The sequence below is a fragment of the Cnephaeus nilssonii genome (assembly GCF_951640355.1).
Source record: "Cnephaeus nilssonii genome assembly, chromosome: 4".
Classification (NCBI taxonomy): Eukaryota; Metazoa; Chordata; class Mammalia; order Chiroptera; family Vespertilionidae; genus Cnephaeus; species Cnephaeus nilssonii.
The window spans coordinates 34,071,680-34,093,560 of record NC_137075.1 but is presented as its reverse complement, the minus strand read 5'-3'; the positions used below and the strand labels follow the sequence as shown (position 1 = coordinate 34,093,560).

Below are 21,881 nucleotides of genomic sequence, written 5' to 3'. Positions count from 1 at the left end.
TTTTTTGCAGTGTCCCCCCAAACTGGGGGAGTTCGCTACTCAGTCACATGCTCTCACTTTTCTCATGGGAAAAGTCAAAGACCTAGAAGATTTCTCTTGATACTGAGTAGTGCTGCATAGGGTGGATGCTTGACTAGGGCAGTGGTTGGCAAACTCATTAGTCTACAGAGCCAAATATCATCAGTACAATGATTGAAATTTCTTTTGAGAGCCAAATTTTTTAAACTTAAACTTCTTCTAACGCCACTTCTTCAAAATAGACTTGCCCAGGCCATCATATTTTGTGGAAGAGCCACACTCAAGGGGCCAAAGAGCCACATGTGGCTCGTGAGCCGCAGTTTGCCGACCATGGGACTAGGGCATTGTGAACTTGGTCTTCTTGCCCTTTAAATGCTTCCAATCTCAGGTATTTTGGCTTCCATATTGTGTTTCTCCCACAGTGTAGCTTCCCTGCTGAACTCCTGGGCTTTCTCAAAGGCACTCAATTTAGTGTATGATTGTAATATTATGTAATGTTTTTTGGTGATGGAAGATGGTAGAAAATTCATATTTCACCGTTTTGATATCAGTGTTTTTAATTTTTATTTTAAATAATCATATTAAAATGACTATTTTTAGTGTACAGTTCTGTGATTATTTGAGAAAGAGAGAGAGAAAACATAAATTTGTTGTTCCACTTATTTATGAATTCACTGGTTGATTCTTGTATGTGCCCTGACCGAGGATTGAACCCACAACCTTAGTGTATCTGGACGATGCTCTAACCAACTGAGCTACCCAACCAGGGCTGTTCTGTGAACTTTGGGCACATTGTATAGATCACATAACCATCACGTGATTATGATACAAAACAATTACATGTAGTATTTTAAAATAAGTGCCAACATCCAGTTTCATCATAGATGCAAGAACTGAACATAGCAGTTGAACAAATCATCAGTCTTTTTTTTTTCGATATACAGTTTTACTCATGTTCATTTTTAGATTTACTTGTTTTTAGATCAAGAGTTGGTTAATCCAAAAGGAAATCCGTGTTGGCTGCCCACCATGTCCTCCTGATTCCTTTTGGTTCTCAGTCCAGTTGGCAACTATCAAAGATCAGCTGCTTGTGAATCTTCTTAAGGAAGAACAGAGCCCCCAAAATGAGATTACAGTCATTGGGGTGGGTGCTGTTGGCATGGCCTGTGCCATCAGTATCTTAATGAAGGACTTGGCAGATGAGCTTGCTCTTGTTGATGTCATGGAAGAAAATTAAATGAAGAGATGATGAATCTCCAGGATGGCAGTCTTTTCCTTAGAACACCAAAAATTGTTTCTGGCAAAGACTATAATGTGACTGCAAACCTGAAGCTGGTTACTGTCACAGCTGGGGCCCGTCAACAAGAGGGAGGAAGCCTTCTTAATTTGGCCCAGTGTAACTCGAGCATCTTCAAATTCATCATTCTTAATGTTGTAAAATACATTCACAACTGCAAATTGCTTATTGTTTCCAAGCCAGTGGATGTCTTGACCTATGCGGCTTGTAAGATAGGCGGCTTTCCCAAAAACTGTGTTATTGGAAGTGGCTACAATCTGGAGTCAGCCTGGTTTGTTATCTAGTGGAGGAAACACTGGAGTTCACCCATTAAGCTGTCATCGGTGGGTCCTTGGGGAGCATCGAGACTCTAGTGTGCCTGTGTGGAGTGGAGTGAATGTTGCTGTTGTCTCCCTAAAGAATCTGCACCCTGCTTTAAGCACTGATTCAGATAAAAACCAGTGGAAAGAAGTTCACAAACAGGTGACTGACAGTGCTTATGAGGTGATCAAACTGAAAGGCTACACATTATGTGCCATTGGATTATCTGTGGCAGATTTAGCAGAGAGTATGATGAAGAATCTTAGGCAGGTGCATCCAATTTCCACCATGATTAAGGTTCTCCATGGAATAAAAGAAGTCGTCTTTAAAAAAAAATAAAAAATATATTTATTGATTTTTTTTACAGAGAAGAAGGAAGAGGGATAGAAAGTTAGAAACACCGATGAGAGAGAAACATCGATCCGCTGCCTCCTGCACACTTCCTACTGGGGATGTGCCTGCAACCAAGGTACATGCCCTTGACCAGGATCGAACCTGGGACTCTTCAGTCTGCAGGCTGACACTCTATCCACTGAGCCAAACTGGTTAAGGTGAAGTCGTCTTTTTGAGTGTTCTTTGCATCTTGGGATAGATGTTGTAAAGGTGACTGACACCTGAGGAAGAAGCCAGTTTGAAGAAGGTACCAATACACTTTGGGGGATCCAGAAAGAGCTGCAGGTTTTTATAAAAATATATTTTTATTGATTTCAGAGAGGAAGGGAGAGGGAGGTAGAAATAGAAACATTAATGATGAGAGAATCACTGATCAGCTGCCTCCTGCACACCCCACTCTGGGGATCGAGCCCACAATCCTGACTCGTGCCCTTGACTGGAATAGAACCTGGAACCCTTCAGTCCGCAGGCCGATGGAAAAGCTGCAGTTTTAAAGCCTTCAGATGTCGTACCACCTCACTGTCTAGGCTACCACAGGATTTTAGTTGGAGATTGTGCATGTTGTCCTTTTCATCTGATCTGTGACTAAAAACATCAGTTTCCTAAAGATAGAAATAGTCGTGGTTCACAAAGCCTTGCATCTGTATGCTGATGCTGGGTGGTACTCATCTTTGTAGTCCTAAACTGGTTACTGTGACCCAGTTCCACCACCTCAAAGGCACCACTGCCACTATAGTTGCCCTTGAATCTAGATGTGTGTCCACTGTGTGTTATATAACTTGTGATATCCTTACCCAACTTGCCTATTGCAACCTTTTTTTCTCCAATCATATCCTGGGATCCAATGTATAAATCTAATATTGCATGTTTTATGCATAACTGTTCTAAAGGATCTTATTTTGTGTGTTATATATATCAGAATAGTGTACATAGCCATATAATGTAAAAAGGAAATTCTACCTATAAATAATGCAGCCAACTATCTGTGTCATACCAACTAACACACCAAATAATCCTTCAGCAATGAAAAAAATATTTGGAGCTTAAAATTTTTATCATTTTAAAATATATTTTAACCATTTTAAAAATTAAGTGTATAATCCAGTGGCATTAAGTACATTTACATTGTTATTTGACCTGTACCACCATCTATCTCTGGAACTCTATTCATCCTGAAAACGGAAAAATGTACTCATTAAGCAGTAACTCACCATGCTCTATTCCTTCCAGCTCCTGGCAACTACCTTTCTACTTCTTTTTATGGTTTTAGATACTTAATAAAAGTGGAATTATGCAATATTTGTTATATTGTAACATTTCATCTAGCATAATGCTCTGACAGTTCACCTATATTAAATCACTTGTCAGAATTCCTTTCCTTTTTAAGGTTGAGTAATATTCCAGTGTATATATGTACCACATTTTGTTTATTCATTGATGTGTTGATGGACATTTGGGTTGCTTCCATCTTTTGGTGGAAACATGTATATATTCATATTTTGGGCATATATCCAAATTCTTTTTTTCTCTCTCTCTTTCTCTAAGTAGATGGAAGTAGAATTACTGGATCATATGACAATTCTATTTAAAATTTGAGAAACATTTATATTGATTAGTTTGAAGAATTATAGTCTAGACTGCTTCATCACTAGCAAGTTTACTCACTAGCCATAAATGAAGTTTAATTTCCTGGTGTACAAAATTCTGGGAGAGTCTGTACCCTAGCTACAGTGCATTGCTTAAGTCAGATGCCTAATAATTGATCTGAAAGAAAAGGCCAAGCCACTACCTAGCAGTCGGCTCCTGAATTGCAGTTTGTATATCCTTTGTATGTTTCTTGTTTTGGTGAAAGAGTCAAACCTGCAATCGTTTAATTATTTGCATAAATAAAGAACTTTTAAAATACTTTTTTTTCTTTATTAAGGTACTAGTGGCACAGTGCACGAACTTTGTGCACGGGCGGGGGGGGGGGGGAGAGGAGTGTCCCTCAGCCTGACCTACACCCTGTCCAATCTGGGACCCCTCGTGGGATGTCCGACTGCTGGGGGATGTCCCTGTCCGACTGCTGGGGGATGACCCTGTGGGAACGGGCCTAAACCAGCAGTTGGACATCCCTCTTGCAATATGGGACCATCCAGCTGGCTCCTAACCGCTCACCTCCCTGCCTGCCCTATTGCCCCTAACCACTCTGCCTGCCAGCCTTCTCATCCCCTACTTCCCCCCCACACTGGTCTGATCGCCCCCAACAGCCCTCCCTGGCCAGCCTCATGGCCCCCAATTGCCCTCCCCGGCCAGAGGCACATCCGCGGCCGGGCGCAGAACGCTTGCTTCATTGCTGGGGTGACGACGCAAGTGTCTCCTCCTGGCTGCTCTGTGCCTGCTGCCCAGAGGCCCTCCATGGCTGGGGTGGAATGCTGGCTTCATCGCCACAGCGACGAAGCAAGCATTTCGCCAGGCTGGTCACGCTGCCTGCTTTCAGTGGCTGCTCCACACCCCCTCCCCCAGGACTAGGGGACTCCGGCAGGGCTGAGAGGACTGGATGCCCCCATCTTGTGGCTATGGGTGCCGCCATCTTCGTGGTGGAGTGACGGTCAATTTGCATATTCCCTCTTTATTATATAAGACTAGAGGCCCGGTGCACAAAATTCGTGCACAGGGGTGGGGATGTCCGTCAGCCCAGCCGGCTCCCTCTCCAATCCAGGACCCCTCAGGGGATGTCCGACTGCTGGTTTAGGGATCGGGCCTAATCCGGCAGTCAGACATCCCTTTCGCAATCTGGGACCGCTCACCTGCCTGCCTGCCTGATCGCCTCTAACTGCCTTCGGCCTGCTGGCCTGATCGCTCTCCTGCCTGCCTGATTTCCCCTAACTGCTCCCCCCGTGCCTGCCTTATTGCCCCTTAACTTCCCTTCCCCGCTGGCCTGATCACCCCTAACTGCCCTCCCCTGCTGGCCTGATGACCCCTAACTGCCCTCCCCTGATGGCCTGATCGCCCTTAACTGCTCTCCCCTGCTGGCCTGATCGTCCCTAACCACCTCTGCCTCGGCCCCCGCCACCGTGGCTTTGTCCAGAAGGATGTCCAGAAGATGTCTGGTCTAATTAGCATATTACCCTTTTATTAGTATAGATTACATATGCATCATTATCCCCCCATTGCCTCTCTTCCCACTTGCTCATGCCTTCACCAGCCCCCCTGGTGTCTGTGTCCATTGGTTAGGCTTATATGAATGCATACAAGTCCTTTGGTTGATATTTTCCCCTTCCCCCCACCCTCCCCTACCTTCCCTCTGAGGTTTGACGGTCTGATCAATGTTTCTATGTCTCTGGATCTGTTTTTGTTCATCAGTTTATTTTGTTCATTATATTCCACAAGAGAGTGAGATCATGTGATATTTATCGTTCTCTGACTGACTCATTTCGCTTAGCATAATGCTCTCCAGGTCCATCCATGCTGTTGTAAAGGGTAGAAGTTTCTTCCTTTTTAGAGCAGTGTAGTATTGCATTGTATAAATGTACCACTGTTTTTTAATCTACTCATCTGCCAATGGCACACTTAGACTGTTTCCAAATCTTAGCTACAGTAAGATATTTTAAGAACTCAAGAAGTAATTTTTCTATCCTCTAGTCTTTCTTAGAAATTTTCTCTGAAAATAATCTATAATGAAAACCAAGGAACAGGTTTTTGGTATTAGAGAGATCTATTTTCAAAATTATTAGCTTTGCTATGTGCTTTCCAGACACTTGTGAGCTTTGTTTCATTATTTATTAAATAGGAGAGCAATATTGTCTTTAATATTTTACTGTGACAATTTATTGATAAATTGATTGACAAGCAATAGATAATCCCTTAATGATAGTAATATCAGTAGGTTCAGAAAAAGCATTTGACAAATCCTACATCCATTCCTTATTAAAAATTCCAGAAAATTAGGAACGGAAGGGAATTTCTTGAACTTAAAAAGGGCATCTACAAAAAACTTATATAAAATGGCATGTTTGATGGTGAAAGGCTGAATGCTTTTCATGTATGATCAGGAATAAGGAAAGAAGTTTGGCTCCCACCTCTTGTATTTAATATTTTACTAGAGGTTTTAGTCAGTGCAATAAGGCAAATAGATAAATAGTTTTATCTCTCTATGATGGAATACTTATTCAGCAAGAAAAAGAATGGACCATACACGAATTCCAAAATAATTATGCTGAGAGACAGAAACAGACAAAAGAGTACATATAATTCCATTTACATAAAACTAGGGGCCCAGTGCACAAATTCATTCACCTTGAAAGGAACTGTGGGCCGTGAGGCTGCAGTGGGCACAGGGGTGGGTCTTGGCCCATCCTCTGCACCCCCACCCAGCCCCTCCCGCTGCGGTCCCTGGTCCCTGTCTGCCGGCAGCCCCGCTCCTGCTTCTGCTGCTCCCACGCACTGAGAGTGTTCACACCCGCTGATGGTGTGAAGCGATTGGGGCCAGTGCCAGCAGCGGGTGCGAGTGGAGCCAACACCGTCATTGTTTGCAAGCATTGGCTGCTGCCCCAATTGCCCCTCAGGAGCAGGGGTAGATGGAGAAGCCCTCAGGGGCTATCAGGGCCAGGTGCCGCCGCTTGCACCTGCTGATGGTGCTGAGTGATTGGGATTGGCGCCAGGCACTGGCAGTGGGTGTGAGAGGTGGCTGCCAGCCCCGATCACTCCTCACGAGCAGGGGGAGGTGGAGAAGTCCTGAGGGGTGATCAGGGCTGGCAGCTGCCACTCACACCCACTGACAGTGCCGAGTGATCGGGGCCAGTGCTGGGCACCAGCAGTGGGTGCAAGTGGTGGCTCTGGTGCCAGCAGCAGGTGTGAGTGCCTGGTGGGACTGTGGCACGCAGGAGCAAAGAATTTTCAGTAACCACCAGAGGCTCGCCCTGATGACAGTGACCTGCACGCTGCCTTGGTCTAGTGCCCCCACTCACCTGCTCCACCATCCTGTGGCGGATGATGCCCACCATGTTCCACACTCTGCCTCCTGCTGCTGACGCCCGCCATGTCTCACATGTGCCCCCTGGTGATCAGCACACGTCATAGTGACTGGTGGTTGTGGTTGTTTGGTTGTTCGGTTGTTCCAAAGTTCGGTCTATTTGCATATTAGGGTTTTATATATATAGATTATAAAATATGCACACTAATTTATGACAGAGGTGTGCCCTGAAAATGGGAATGGAAGGTAGAGAGATGGTTGAGGGAAGGATTACAAAGAGACATGGAGGAACTTTTGGAGCGATGCATATGTTCATTATCTTGATTGTGTTAATGATTTCACAAGTATAAAAAAACATTAAATCTGCCATGGCCAGTTTAATTCAGTGGTTAGAGTGTCGGCCCAAGGACCGAAAGGTTGTAGGATTGATTCTTGGTTAAGGGCATGTACCTTTATTGCAGGTTCCCCAGCCCCGTAGGGGTGTGTGCAGGAGGCAGCCAGTCAATGTGTCTCTCTTACATGAATGTTTATTCTCTTTCTCTCTTCCCCTCCTCCCTCCCATCCACTCTGTCTCTGGAAAGCAATGGAAAAAAATATCCTTGGGTAAGGATTAAAAAAAAGTCAAATCTTAGAAAATTGTTTAAATAGATGGCTTATTTTTATGAAAATTATGTATTTATAAAGCCATTAAATATCAAAATTGAACAAATATTTTCTCCCAATGTTGTACAAGTTTTCTCCTGTGATCCAAGATGCAAAATCTATCTCCTCTAGGTTCTCACTGGCCTTAAATTATGTTTTTAAAAAGTATATATAACAATTTTGTACAGCTGTAGGCTAAATAATTTACTTTCAACCCAGCATCAGCTGAACTTTTTTTTTTTCTCCTCGTATATCAGAATAGAAGTTCATAGCTGCCTTTCCAGAATTCCTTTCTAGCATAATTTTGTGGTGGGTTTTGACAATGTCATTTGGAAGGTGGAGGAGAAATTAACTATCTGGGCCTGAATTTCTTAAGAGTACATCTAGGAGACTATTCACACATTAACTCTGAGGACTAATGAAGCATCTTTATATCTGAATCTCTGGAGAGAGAACTACAGGAAAGAGCTGAGCTTCCATGTACATGTCTATGGATAATGTTTACAGGGTCTTACAGAAATATGTGTCCTTCTCCAGAACTCTATCCTGAAAACTCTTAGAGTTTTATTTTGTTTTATAAATGAACTAGAGGCCTGATACATGAAAATTCATGCAATGGAGGTGGGGGGGTCCCTCAGCCCGGCCTGCTCCCTCTCATGGTCCAGGAGCCCTCAGGGGTGGGAGTCGACCCAGCGATCAGGGGAAGGCAACATCCCCATCACACCTCTGCTGCTGCCACTGCTGGCAGCGCAAGCCTTGGTCGGCCCTGGTTACCTAAGCCTGGGCAGCCGCCATCCGCGGCTTGACTGCACCTTGGGCCAGGTCTGGGCAGATGGGGGGCTGAGGGGACTGGGAGACTCCGGAGGCAGGCGCCCTGGCAGGGCTGATGGGACTGGGCACCGCCAACTTTGAGGGCATGACAGTCAATTAGCATATTCCCCCTTATTGGCAGTGGGCGCTACCATATTTGAGGGCAGGGCTGTCAATTAGCATATTCCCTCCTTATTGGCTGTGGGCACCACCATCTTTGAGGGTGGGATAGTCATTTAGCATATTTCCTCCTTTTTGGCTGTGGGCGTTGCCATCTTTGTGACAATGTGAGGGTCAATTAGCATATTCCCTCTTTATTAGATAGGATGGTTGTAAAAAGGGAATTAAAGAAGTGCTTCCTTTTGATGCTGGCACTTCATAGAAAAAGAGTAGTTTTAAAAATTTGTGTAGTCATAGGGACATTTGTCCATGCATCGCAGAGATTTCTCCCTGATCTTTGAAAACTATCAATCTCTAGAACAGTTATCACAAATAAGATCTTATAAACTGCTATCAGTTTGACTGCAATAAAACCACGTGGGTGAGGTTTATTAATTACAAATTAGTGGGTCTCAATGCTGGAAAATCCTACCTAATAAAATGGTAATATGTAAATTACCATCACTCCGCTATGCCCACGATTGGGCCAGAGGGAGGCACAGGGGGCAGGACTCGGGGTGGCTGGGGTAGCTGATTGGGCCCGCAGGCCGCTGAGCTCGCGCAGCGTCTACGCCATGGCTGTGCTGTGGAACAGAAGGGGCCTCTGGGGCAGCGAGCGCACATCCCGCCGTGGACCATCAAAAGCGTGGGAGCTGGGTGCCTGTCCGCTCCGGCACCAGGCCTTTTGGAAGCCTCTGTCGCGCTGGAGGCTTCCGAAAGGCCTGGTGCACCAGTGGACAGGCACCCAGCTCCACCGCAATCGAAAGCGAAAGCGTGTAGGGGACCCTACACGTGCATGATTCAATCATGCACTGGGCCTCTAGTATGATTCATAAAATTAGTGGTGAGGTCCAAGAATCTATAATTTTAAATAATTCACACATATCAGCTATTGCATGAATATCAGCTGGCATATCTTTAACAATTTGAAAAGCTGGGAAAGAAGAGCCCTAACTTATACTCCAGGCTTTTGCTGTAAATCCACATCTTTGGGGTTCTCTATACTGTCAGGGAAAATTATTTGATTAAAGTTTGGCCACAAAATTTGGCAGATGGATGGTAGTAGAAAGCAGTTTTGAAGCTATAACTGATCCAGATAGGTTACCTGCCTTGTCTTGGAATGAGTGAAATAGAAATAATGAGAGGATAAGATACTGATCTCTGTTCATTTTTTAGTGAGTTGGTAACTTAAATTATGATGTTTCTTCTGTCTAGGATTCATACTTTTTATTTTTAATGATTCTGAAATTCAGCAATATTTGACTATTGATAAGACAGTATGACTTTTTCCCCCCTGAAAAGCTTTCATTAAAAAAAAATAGCATTCTTTATAATTGGTACAATTTTAAAATCAAGGAATACTGTATCTCATGTAGTAGTGAAGCCTCAATGAAAGACTGTTTATTTCTGTTTAATTTTTAAAATATTTAGTAATCATGTAATAAATGTCAGTCACTGTTCTATATTGGGGTATAGTGCTAAAAAGTGAAGATCACTCAATAAAGATTTGACTTCTTTTTAGTTCCTCTGATTTCAACCCCAAACCCTTTTTGACATTCAATGAATTGTAGGCAGGCCCACAATGGATACATGAGTATATAAAGTACTGCATTAAAATGCTCAAAAAAGTTGATATCTTCCAACGATAGATATACACTGAGATGCACTGTTAAAGGATTCCCATGTCAGGCATTGTCCTAAGAAAATAAATAGACCTGAGAACCTATAATAGTCATCGTCCAGATTTTTTAATGAGACATAAATAAAGTCAGAGATGAGAATGTATGCCACTTTGGAAGAGCCTAAGAATCATGTATCCCCCTTCTGGTCAGGATATCAGTATAGGTAAATGCACTACTCCCATCCTCTCACAACCACATAAAAATTACAACTAAACTAAAGAACAACCATCATTCAAAACTGCCTGAAATCTAGCTGAATAGAAGTCCTGCAACTAGGCATACAATAACGAAGCCACATTGAGACTGGCAGGAAGGATGGAGATACAGAACAGGTTGGTCCGGCACCCATGTATAGTAGATAAAAATTGGGAGGGATATATCTCAGCTGCAGAGGTGCCCCCTGAGGAGTGAGGGGTCCCAGCTCCACACCAGTCCCCCCAGCCCAGGGTTCCAGTTCAGGAAGAGAAGTCTCCATAACTTCAGGCTGTAAAAACCACCAGGGATTGAGACTGAGTGATATTGGGGGGAGAGGGAGAAGGCAGGGGAGAAGGGCTTTTGCAGTTCCAGGTTGTTCTCGTAGAGTCCATGCATGGACTTATTTGGACTCTCTCTGACCTCTAGCACCGGGGCAGCAGCTCATCAGGCTCCAGAGACATACGGGGAGCACCTGAAATGTCTGGCATCAGAGCAAGAGCTGGAGGGCAGCCTTCTCCTGGACAGAGGCCATTGTTTCTCCACAGAGTCATCCATCAACCTGGCTATCATTCTTTGCCCCACCCTAGTAATTCCTTGAGATGTGCCCCACCCAACCTGTAGACACACTCAAGCTGTTTCCAGTGGCTTTTCCACATGAATAGCCTGCCTTGGCTTATGCTTCAGACTTCTCTCAAATCTTTCCAACAAGCAGCATTTGGACTTGGCATACCTCATACCTCTTCCTAAGTGGCCCCAGACCTGATACTACCATTAGCCAGCCTTGGTTCATAGCTTGGCCTCTCCCAGACACCTCCAAGCCCAGCACAAATAATAGACATCTTCAGGTTGCTTTGTAGCTCATGCCAGGTGGTCCCAGGCAGAACACAGGCAGTGGCTGACCTGGGCCTGCACTTCCTGGGAGACTCCAAAGCCAATTCAATTCATGGACAGCTTCAGACTACATCGAAGCACCACCCTATCACCTCCACTAGTGACAAACGCAAGGGGCAAACTTAGCAGTCCCCAAAGGCCCACTGAAGTAAGTCCTGCTCTGTGTGGTGGACCCTTGCACAGTCGATTCTCCATGAGGGTAAATCTCCTGCAGCAGATAGACCTGGTGTAAATCCCTCCACTGATGTGCCAACAACAATCTTGTAGGTTCACCTACAAGAGGAGGGTGTACAGAGCCTACACAGGGGTGGGGGCACACCTGGAGTGCCCAGCTCATGTGAATAAGGAGGCTGTGCCACTGGACCCTACAGGATACCTATTACATTAGGCCACTCTACCAAGCCTATGAGATGCAGCAGCTCTGCCTAATGCATAGAAACAAAGGGAGGCTGCCAAAATGAGGAGACAAAGAAACATGTCCCAAATAAAAGAACAGAACAAAATGCCAGAAAAATAACTAAACAAAATTTTGACAAGCAATCTACTAGATGCAGAGTTCAAAACACTGGTTATAAGGATGGTCAATGAACTTAGGGCAATGATGGTGAACCTATGACACGCGTGTCAGCACTGACATGCGTAGCCATTTCTGATGACACGCGGCCGCATGCCGAGGATGAAACATTTGCTGCTCCTGAGGATGAATCATTTGCGACTAGAGTCTTGGAGTTAGTTTTTTCCTCAAAGTGACACACTACCTGAGTTATGCTCAGTTTTTTGGCGAAGTTTGACACACCAAGCTCAAAAGGTTGCCCATCAATGACTTAGGGGAAGAATAAATGAATTTATAGATAACTTCAACAGCATAAAATGGGACATGGGAACCATAAAAAAGAGCCACTCAGAAATGAAGGATATACTAACTGAAAAGAATAATAATTTAATGGGAATCAACAGAGTAGATGAAGCAGAGAATCAAATCAGTGATTTGGAATACAGGAAAACAAAACACATTCAATCAGAAAAGCAAAAGCAAAAAGAATTTTAAAAATGAGGATAATATAAGGAGCCTCTGGGACAACTTCAAGTGTACTAGTATTTGTATCATGGGGGTACCAGATGGAGAATAGAGAGACCAAGAAGTTGAAAACCTATTTGAAAAAAATAATGATTAAAAACTTCCCTAACTTATTGAAGGAAATAGACATACAAACAAGATGAACTCAAATAGGCGTACACCAAGATACATTATAATTAAAATGCAACAGTTAAAGACAAAAGGAGAACCTTAAAAGCAGCAAGAAAAAAGCAGTTAGTTAATTACAAGAGAGCTCCTATAATGCTGTCAGCTGATTTCTCAACAGAAACTTTGCAGGCCAGAAGGGAGTGGCAAGAAATATTTAAAGTGATGAGCAGTAAGGGCCTACAAACAAGATTACTGTATCCAACAAAACTATCATTTAGAACCAACGGACATATAAAGAGCTTCCCAGACAAGAAAAAGCTGAAGGAGTTCTTAATTGCCAAACCAGTATTGCATGAAATATTGTCTTCTTTAAGAAAAAAAAGAAAAAAAGATTAAAAATATGAACAATAAGATGGCAATAAAGCATATCTATCAGCAAATGAATCTAAACGACAAAATAAATGAACAAGCAGAACAGAAACAGATTCATAGATATAAACATCATTTTTATGTTTTCCAGATGAGAGGGAAGTTGGGGGGATGGGTGGAAAAGGTGAAGGAATTAAGAAGTACAAATTGGTTGTTAGAATGGTCATGAGCATGTAAAGTAAAGCATAGAGAAAATAGTGAATATTCTAATAACCATGTATGGGTACAAGATTGATCACTGAATAAGGTATATAATTTTTAATCACTGTGGTGTACACCTGAAACTAATATAATATTATATGTCAACTGTAATTAAAAAAAAAAAGTTAATTAAAAAAAAAAGAGCCATTTCAGTTCCTCTCCACCAGGGGGTGTTGTTCCCAAACACAAACTCATTTCCTATGTGAAATGTAGGCTTCGGTTTTTCATTTCACTTCATGTTAAGAATCAGAACATTATTTAGGTGACATTGTAGAGATGAACTCGTCTCTGGGCTTAGTGACTGTGGTACTCTTAGTGTTTGGTAAGTAACATGCCTCTTAAAATATGGATTCTTTCTTCTATTAAATTAGCAAATTCTTTAACCATAACTTAATTTCAGTGTCATGCCCAGGATAATATAGATTTCTTTTCTTTTTCTCCAGGACAAACCCGTGGAGACTCAGTGACCCAGATGGAAGGCCAAGTGACTCTGTTAGAAGGAGCTTCCCTGACTGTGAATTGTACTTATTCAGCCACAGGCTACCCCACTCTTTTCTGGTATGTTCAGTATCCCGGAGAAGGTCCACAGCTCCTCCTGAAAGCCTCAAGGATCAATGAGAATGGAAGCAACAAAGAATTTGTAGCCACATACCAAAAACAACCAAATGCCTTCCACTTGAAGAAAGCCTCAGTCCACCAGACAGATTCTGCCATGTACTACTGTGTGCTGGGTGACACAGTGACAGGAACTGAAGGGGGAGCTGAGCACAAACTTGGGAACCTGGACCTATTGTGAGAAACCACCAAGAAACACAGTGATGTTTGCTGTACACTTGTGGAAAGGTTTTGAAATCAGAAGCACTAATTACATTTGAATAATTTAGGTAGATGGTGCTGTGTGTGTGTGTGTGTGTGTGTGTGTATTTTGAGGGCATTTGAGGAATGGAGAATGAAAATAGAAGGACTGAATGAGAAAATACATAAGTAACAGACTACCCATGCTCTCTGCCAGTGCCTTTATCACAAGCAATGATTACTTCTCAAGACCAGCAGAAAATTGGCAGTTAATCATTGATGAATCAAAAATAGCACAAAAAAAGTAAGAAAGCAAAAATAATTAAAATAGAAAAACATAGTATCCTTTATAATAAAGAAATAATATGCAAATTGACTGTCATGCCCTCACACAAATGGCCACCCCCATGTGGTCAGAAGATGGCCGGCAGAGGAGGGTAGTTAGGGGTCACTGGGTCAGCAGGGGAGGGCCATTGGGGGGGACCAGGCTGGCAGGGGAGGGCTGTTGGGGGTGATCAGGCCAGCAAAGGAGCATTTAAGCATTGTTCAGGCTGGCAGGGAGTGGTTGGGAGCCAGCAGTTCTGGATTGTGAGAGGGATGTCCGACTGCCGGTTTAGGACTGATCCCTGTGGGATTGGCCGTCAGACATCCCCTGAGGGGTTCCAGATTAGAGAGGGTGCAGGCTAGGCTGAGGGACTCCCACCCAGTGCACGAATTTCATGCACTGGGCCTCTATTGTATTATAAATATTAATTAAATTTTGAATAATATTTTAGGAAAAATATTCAAAAGAATGTACTCACAGTAGTCTATAAGGTTCAACCAAACAGTCTCCTAGGTAAGTTTTATCTCTAGATATAAAAGGCTAAGTGTCTGTCCTTCCTTCCAACTGATAGCTATGACATGCACTGATCACCAGGGGGCAGATCCTCAATGCAGGAGCTGCCATGATGTACACTGGCTATTTAAAAATAAATGGCACCAGGTCTGTGGACAAACCAACACTTGACTTCCTCCAAGTGGGACATAGGCCCCACCACCACCCTGGAGTGACACTCGACCAAATCGCAGCCAACACTGGCAAGACCCATGGCACAAAGTGCGGCCCATAGTCCAGCCCAGCTTGGAAACAGTTGCTGTGGGTGCTGGGTAATGACATCATGTAGGAATGCTTGGCTTCCTCTCCCTAGCGACTAGCCTCCTTGGAGTTTCTTCAGCCCAGGAACCTGATTTGCTTTACTAGTAATGACAGGTGTAAATATTTTACAGTTCAACCAAATGTTTGTGAAGAATTTTCCCATGCCTCATCTCATTTGATCCTCACAGAAGTTCTGGAATAGGTAGATAGGAGACTCAGTAGAATCCTATGTTCTTTTCATTAGCAAGACAATGGAGATTTAGAAAGTTTAGAAACTTGACCCAACTGAAAAAAAGTAAGAAATGGTGGAACTTGAAAATGACTTCAGGTTTTCTCACCATGCAGAATATAGTCAAACACTGCTACAGTTAAATATTTTACCCTTTTTTCTCCCTGCCTGATGTACAATAATAATCTGCTTCATGTTGATATTTACTGCTGTGTTGCTGACATATACCTGAAAGAGAAGTTGGGGTGCTTCCCTGGGCTGGAAAAAGTTCAGCTAAATCAGAAAGCAGGTCTAATTAAGCAAGTTTACATATATATATATATATATATATATATATATATATATATATATATATGGCTAAGTTGAGTCATGCATGTGTGATACATATAAAGCTTTTGCTGGCACCAATCGCACGTGTGTGTTTTGATCTGTCATTGTCAATAATGAATTTGGTTGACACGTCTATTATAGAGAAAGAGCGAATAGCGATATCAAAATATTTATTCTAATTAATTTCCTTGAATGTGCATGAATCTGTGCATTGGGACACTAGTAAATATATAATACTAAAAGAGATGATTGGACAGAATACCTGTTTTCCTCATACATAGTGTATTACAAAGTTTTTAAAATATTCTTTATCATTTAGGCTTTCTTTTATTTTTAAATGACTTCTTTAATTATCAAAGAGACAGTTTCCTATATTTAAAAGTCATTTACATTTTTTCCTCAATTGTCCAGTCATATATTTGCCTATTTCCTACTGTTATGTCTTTTAAATATAGATTTTAGAGAGCAGCTTCTATATTAATGAGATTGTCATAAGGCTATCACACATATGTGTCTTTAAAAAAGGTTTATTATTACTCTTCTGATTGTATTTATGGCCCCTTTTTCTTTTTTGCCATGCAGAATTTAAAAAGTAGATTTTAATACTAGTAAATTTATCAAAATTTCTTTTTGTGGATTCTGAGTTACATAAAAAATTTATAGCACTCTAAAATGAGAAAAATTTACCTCATATTTTCTTTAATTTCTTTTAGATTATTTTTGTCTTTAATATTGTAGTCTAGATATTTTTTAGGTGTGTGTGTAATTAGTGAGGTTATGTTCAAAACTTTATATTTTTCTTTGTTTATTTTGAGGCATGTACCCAGGTTCAATATCCATTCTTGAGTAAGTCATTTTTCTTCATTGATTTTAAAGGTTATCTTAGTATTTTTCCCCCATTTTTCATTGTTTCTTATTAAGATTTCCAACCTAAGCATTTTTAAATTACTATTTTATTTTATTTTGGAGAGACAGGAAGGGAGAGGGAAAGAGACATAGAAACAGCGATGATGAAAGAAACATCAATGGGCTTCTTCCTGTACCCCTCAACCCTCAACTGGGCATCAGTCCTGCAACCCAGGTATGTACTCTGACCGAGAATCAAACCAATTACCTCTTGGTGTATGGGATGGTGCTCAATCCACTGAGCCACATCTACTGGGCTGTTTTTTCATACAAAATTTATACTTTAATATGAGTTCACTTTATGCCAACAGTTTACTGGGTCTATAAAGAATATATATCTAGTCAACCTCTAAGACTTCCTAGAAATAAATACGGAGAAAATGATTTGAATGGAAGAGATGCCATTAAAGAAGGAGGGAATCGTAATAAACTACTTCATTATTTTACAAGATGTGTAGTGAGGTGTCATCTCAGGTAAGGTCTACTATTTGCCTGTTTTCCCAACATCGTGAGTTGTTTGGGATGGATAAGACCCAGACTAAGTAGCTGACAACGTGCTCACAAATACTTCACACAACAATGGGAAGTAGAAAACGAATTCTGGAGAACAAGGACAACGTTGTAACTTCTGAGTTCTCATAGGCGAGGAATTAAATAGACAAAACTTGGATTTAGAGTTTGGAAGAGTCCTAAGTACTTGAATGCCTTGAAATCTGCTGCTGCCTCAGTGATTTGGGTCCTGCCATTGCTTTGGGGGATAATTTTTTATTTTTTTTGGTTACCACATAGATTTCTTGGTGAAGTTTGTAAATTTCCATTGCAGTAACTATTATTGCCTCTCTGAAGGTGTTGTTGATAAATGGTTGTATTTCATATGTAGTGCTCTTAGTATAAGAAGAATGGGTATGCAGAGTTCTGTTGTACTGGCGTTCTTTCTCATTCTTCCTCTCTCCTACCCTCTCTCCTTTCAGTTTTGTGTCTCTCAAACTTTCTGGGTTGATTTTGTGGTTTAACCCTTCGCGGGTGTATGTATCTCTGAGGAATCAACCATTTCTATGAGCTATAATATCATTACTATCAACACTTAAAATAATTTTATTGTGAAGTATAACAAATATTCACAAGAGTATATAAACCTACACACAATGAATCTATATTATTTAGGTGTATACAAATTTAAGGCTATGATTTTTTTAATATAAAATCTCTCTATATTTTAAAATCATCCTCTATATTAGGGTTCTCCAGAGAAACAGAACCAATAGGATCAATAGTGTGTGTGTGTGTGTGTGTGTGTGTGTGTGTGTGTGTGTGTGTGAGTAGGCCTGTGAGTGGAGAGAGAGAAAGATTTTAAGGAATTAGCTGATATAATTGTGGGGACTGGCAAATCTAAATTTTCAGGCTGGAAGAAATATAATATAATTTTTATATATTAGGAACTCTGATATTAGATACATATACATTTATAATTATTATGTCCTCTTGATTAACTGACCCATTTATTATTACATAACTAGAGGCCCTGTGCACAGATTCATGCACCAGTGTGGCCCCTTGGCCTGGCCTGCGACCTCTCGTAATCCGGGACCCCTTTGGGGATGTCAGACTCCCGGTTTTGGCCTGATCCCTGTAGGCCAGGCTGAGGGACCCCACGGGTGTACAAATATGTTCACTGGGCCTCTTAGCTATATCCATAAAAGCCCAGCGGCCCTTATAGCGGAACAACCAGAACAACGGCTTGCTATGATGCGCACTGACCACCAGGGGCAGATGCTCAATGCTGGACCTGTCCCCTGGTGGTCAGTGTGCTCCCACAGCGGGAGTGCCGCTCAGTCAGAAGCTGGGCTCACAGCTGGCGGCACAGCGGCGGTGGTGTGAGCCTCTCCCACCTCTGCAGCAATGCTAAGGAGCAGAGAGCCAAGCGGTAAGGAGTGAGCAGATGGGCGGTTAGGAGTGAGGATTCCCTGATTGCGAGAGGGATGTCCGACTGCCAATTGGGCCTAAACCGGCAGTCGGACATCCCCTGAGGGGTCCCAGGTTGCAAGAGTGTGCAGGCTGGGCTGAGAGACTCCACTGTGCATGAATTGTGTGCATCAGGCTTCTAGTATGCATACAAGATCTCTTCCCACCCTCTCCCCTTCCCCCTTCCTTCTGAGATTCATCAGTCTGTTTCATGTTTCCATGCCTGTGCATTGAGTGTCTCCCCCTGGTGGTCAGTGCACGTCATAGCTACCGGTCGAACGGTTGAATGGTCGAATGGTTACTTAGGCTTTTATATATATAGATGACTTTCTTTATCTCTTTTGACAGTTTTTTGTTGTTGTTATTAATCCTTACCAGAGGATATTTTTCCATTGATTTTTTAGAAAGAGTGGAAGGGAGAGGGAGAAACAGAGAGAGAGGAACAGTGATGTGAGAGAGACACATATATTGGTTGCCTCCCGCATGCACCCTGTTCGCTCCTGTTGAGGATTGAACCTACAACTGAGACACATGCCCTTGACCAGAATCAAACCTGTGACACTTCAGTCCTCGGCCCGATGCTCGATGCACTGAGCAAAACTGGCTAGGGTGATTTTGACAGTTTTTGGTTTAAGGTAGAGTTTGTCTGATATAAAAATAACTACTGTCGCTCTCTTGTGTTTACCATTTGCATGAAATATATTTTATAACCATTCACTTTTTGCCTATGTATGTCCTTAATGCTAAAGTGAGTCTCTTGTTATCAGCATATAGGTGAATCTTGTTTATTAAAATCCATGCAACCATGCTATGTTTTTTGACTGGGATAAGCAAGGACTTTTAAAATAATTTAAAGTAATCATTGGGTAATCATGATAATCAAGGATTGGAGGAAAATCCTCTGTTGTGCTCTTCCAATCTCACAGAACAGTACTGACTGTGTGTGGGCTCCCTCTCCCCACTTTTTTTTAACTGTCCCAAGGGATTGAGCTTTGCCTATAATTCAGCACTCTGTATGAGGTGAGATAGAGATAGGCCCCATAGAGAGTGCCCTTGAGAAGCTAGGAGTCTAGGTACACACTCTAAATCACTTCTCTCTCCCCCTCCACCTTCCAGCCCAATGTGGGAGAAAATATGGGCCTAGGTTGTCATCTTGGTATTGAGCTTACCTGAATTTCTGGAGAAAGTGATACAGGTAAGGTGAAATATTCTTACCTGAATAAATGTAACTGCTCTCAGTTTGTGCTCCTCTGGGGTGCTTTTATTTTTTTAGCTGGATTCTGAATTTCTCTTCAAGGTATTTTGGTAGTAATGTCATAGTTATGCTGGTATTTCTGGGGAGGAAAGGGAACTATGGCTTCCTACTCTGACATCTTGGCGACAGCCTGCATCATGTCTTTTAAATTTTTAAAAAATTGTTAGGTAAATGTTACCTCACCTATTATCAGATGAGACTGTTGAGGTTTAACTCTCCTATGTTTTAAATACTAATTTACTATGCTTATACAGCCATATAGAAACTTATCTATATATATAAAAGCCTAAGCCACCGAAAGTCCGAATGATCGAATGACAGATCGACCGGTCACTATGAAGCACACTGACCACCAGGAGGAAGAAAGTCAACACAGGAGCTGCCCCCTGGTGGTCAATGTGCTCCGACAGTGGGAGCACCGCTCAGCTGACAGACCCATCCCGGCGGCCCACCAGCCTGGTGGCAGCCACTCACTCCCTCAGTAGTCCTGCAGGTCCAATTCCCAAGAATGGGTCAGGCACCGACAGTCTGGCACTGTGGGCATGATCCCAATAGCACCGGCCTCCTGGAAGTTGGCCTCAGGCACCATGGCCTCTTCCCCGCCCTAGACATTCTGCAAGGAAGAAATGATATAAAAGCTGCCGCCAGGTGGCTCCTGACAACCGGCACGAATGTCAGTGGGATGGATCAGGATCCCAGGCCCGCAAGGGCATCCCACCACCTCCCTGGAGGGCTAATCGCTTCGCACCCACTCCTCCTCCACCTCTCCCCTCCAGAAGGGCACCAGACACAGGGCTCGTGGCTGGCGAGTGCTGCTGCAGTGACTTGAGCCTCTCCTGATTGGGACTGCTGGGTGCCAGCCTGTGCCAGGTGCAGCAGGGCTGGGATGAGCAGGAGCAGCAGGCAGGAGTGGCAGGCTTCGTTAGACTGCCGGTTTCGGCCTGATCCCCGCAGGCCACCCTGAGGGACCCCACCTATGCACAAATTCGTGCACCGGGTCTCTAGTATTCTATATAATGTTGCAAATAATGAGTAGGAAACTTAGCAAAAAGCTTAATCAGAGGTTTTGTGTAACTGTAGATTTGACCTCAAAATGGCAGTGTTTGTATTGACCTGCCTGTAGATATGATTATGTGTAGGATACCAAAATCTGCTCTCTGACTGGGCAAGTTGTCTCTTATTTGCCAAGCATAAACTTTTAAAATCCTTTGTGTAATGTTTTGAAAAAAAGTGTTGAGTAGACAAGCCAACTTTTGGAGGCATCCTTGTGCAGAAGAAGAATGGAGAAGCATCTGAGGACCTTGGTGGTTTTGTGGCTTCATTTTTTTGGTAAGTAAATAAAGAGTTTTAGCCAGGTTCACACAGAAGCTCCCACCAAGAAATATTTTCTTTGCATTTGCAGCAAAGGATTGAAGGAGGAAAGAAAATAGGGCCATTTTATAGTTCACCTGGAATTCATTGAGGGAAGGGAAGTGTGCTAATTAGAAATCATTAAGAATGAAAGGTCTATCTTTCAAATCTTACTTTGCTTTCTGAATAGGGGTGAATGGCAAAAACCAAGTGGAACAGAATCCTTCATCCCTGATCATCCTGGAGGGAGACAATTGCACATTTCAATGCAATTATACAGTGAGCCCCTTTAACAACTTAAGGTGGTACAAACAGGACACTGGGAGAAGTCCTGTTTTCCTGATAATCATGACTTACAGCGAGACCCAAAAATCTAATGGAAGATACACAGCAATTCTGGATCAAATCACCATGCAGAGCTCCCTGCACATCACAGTTACCAGCTCAGCGATTCTGTACATCTCTCCAGGCACTTGCAGCCAGTACCCAAACCTGCACTTGGAGATTGTCAAGGAGATTTCCTGGTAGAAGGTGAAGCAGAAGAGAAAACACGCCATTCTTAATTGTACTTCTCAAAAGAAAACATTTTACACCTTCCTTTGTTTCAGACAGGATTATGGGAAAAGACTTGTATCTCAATCAAGCCAAAGAGAGCAGGCAGACAAAAATTTTAAAGAACTTGGAAAAGAGCCCTCGCTGGTTTGCCTCAGTGGATAGAGCATAGGCCTAGGGACTGAAGCATTGCTGGCTCAATCCCCA

The 21,881-nt window shown here is 42.7% G+C and overlaps 1 pseudogene across 1 annotated transcript; it reads left to right on the top strand.

Annotated features, from left to right (window-relative positions):
• The first annotated feature begins 1,159 nt into the window (after positions 1–1,159).
• LOC307097659 (L-lactate dehydrogenase A chain-like) lies at positions 1,160–21,650 on the top strand (annotated as a pseudogene). Its single transcript has 4 exons — positions 1,160–1,934; positions 2,173–2,293; positions 13,726–13,949; positions 21,425–21,650. The product of its transcript is annotated as an L-lactate dehydrogenase A chain-like (transcript).
• The last annotated feature ends 231 nt before the right edge of the window (positions 21,651–21,881 follow it).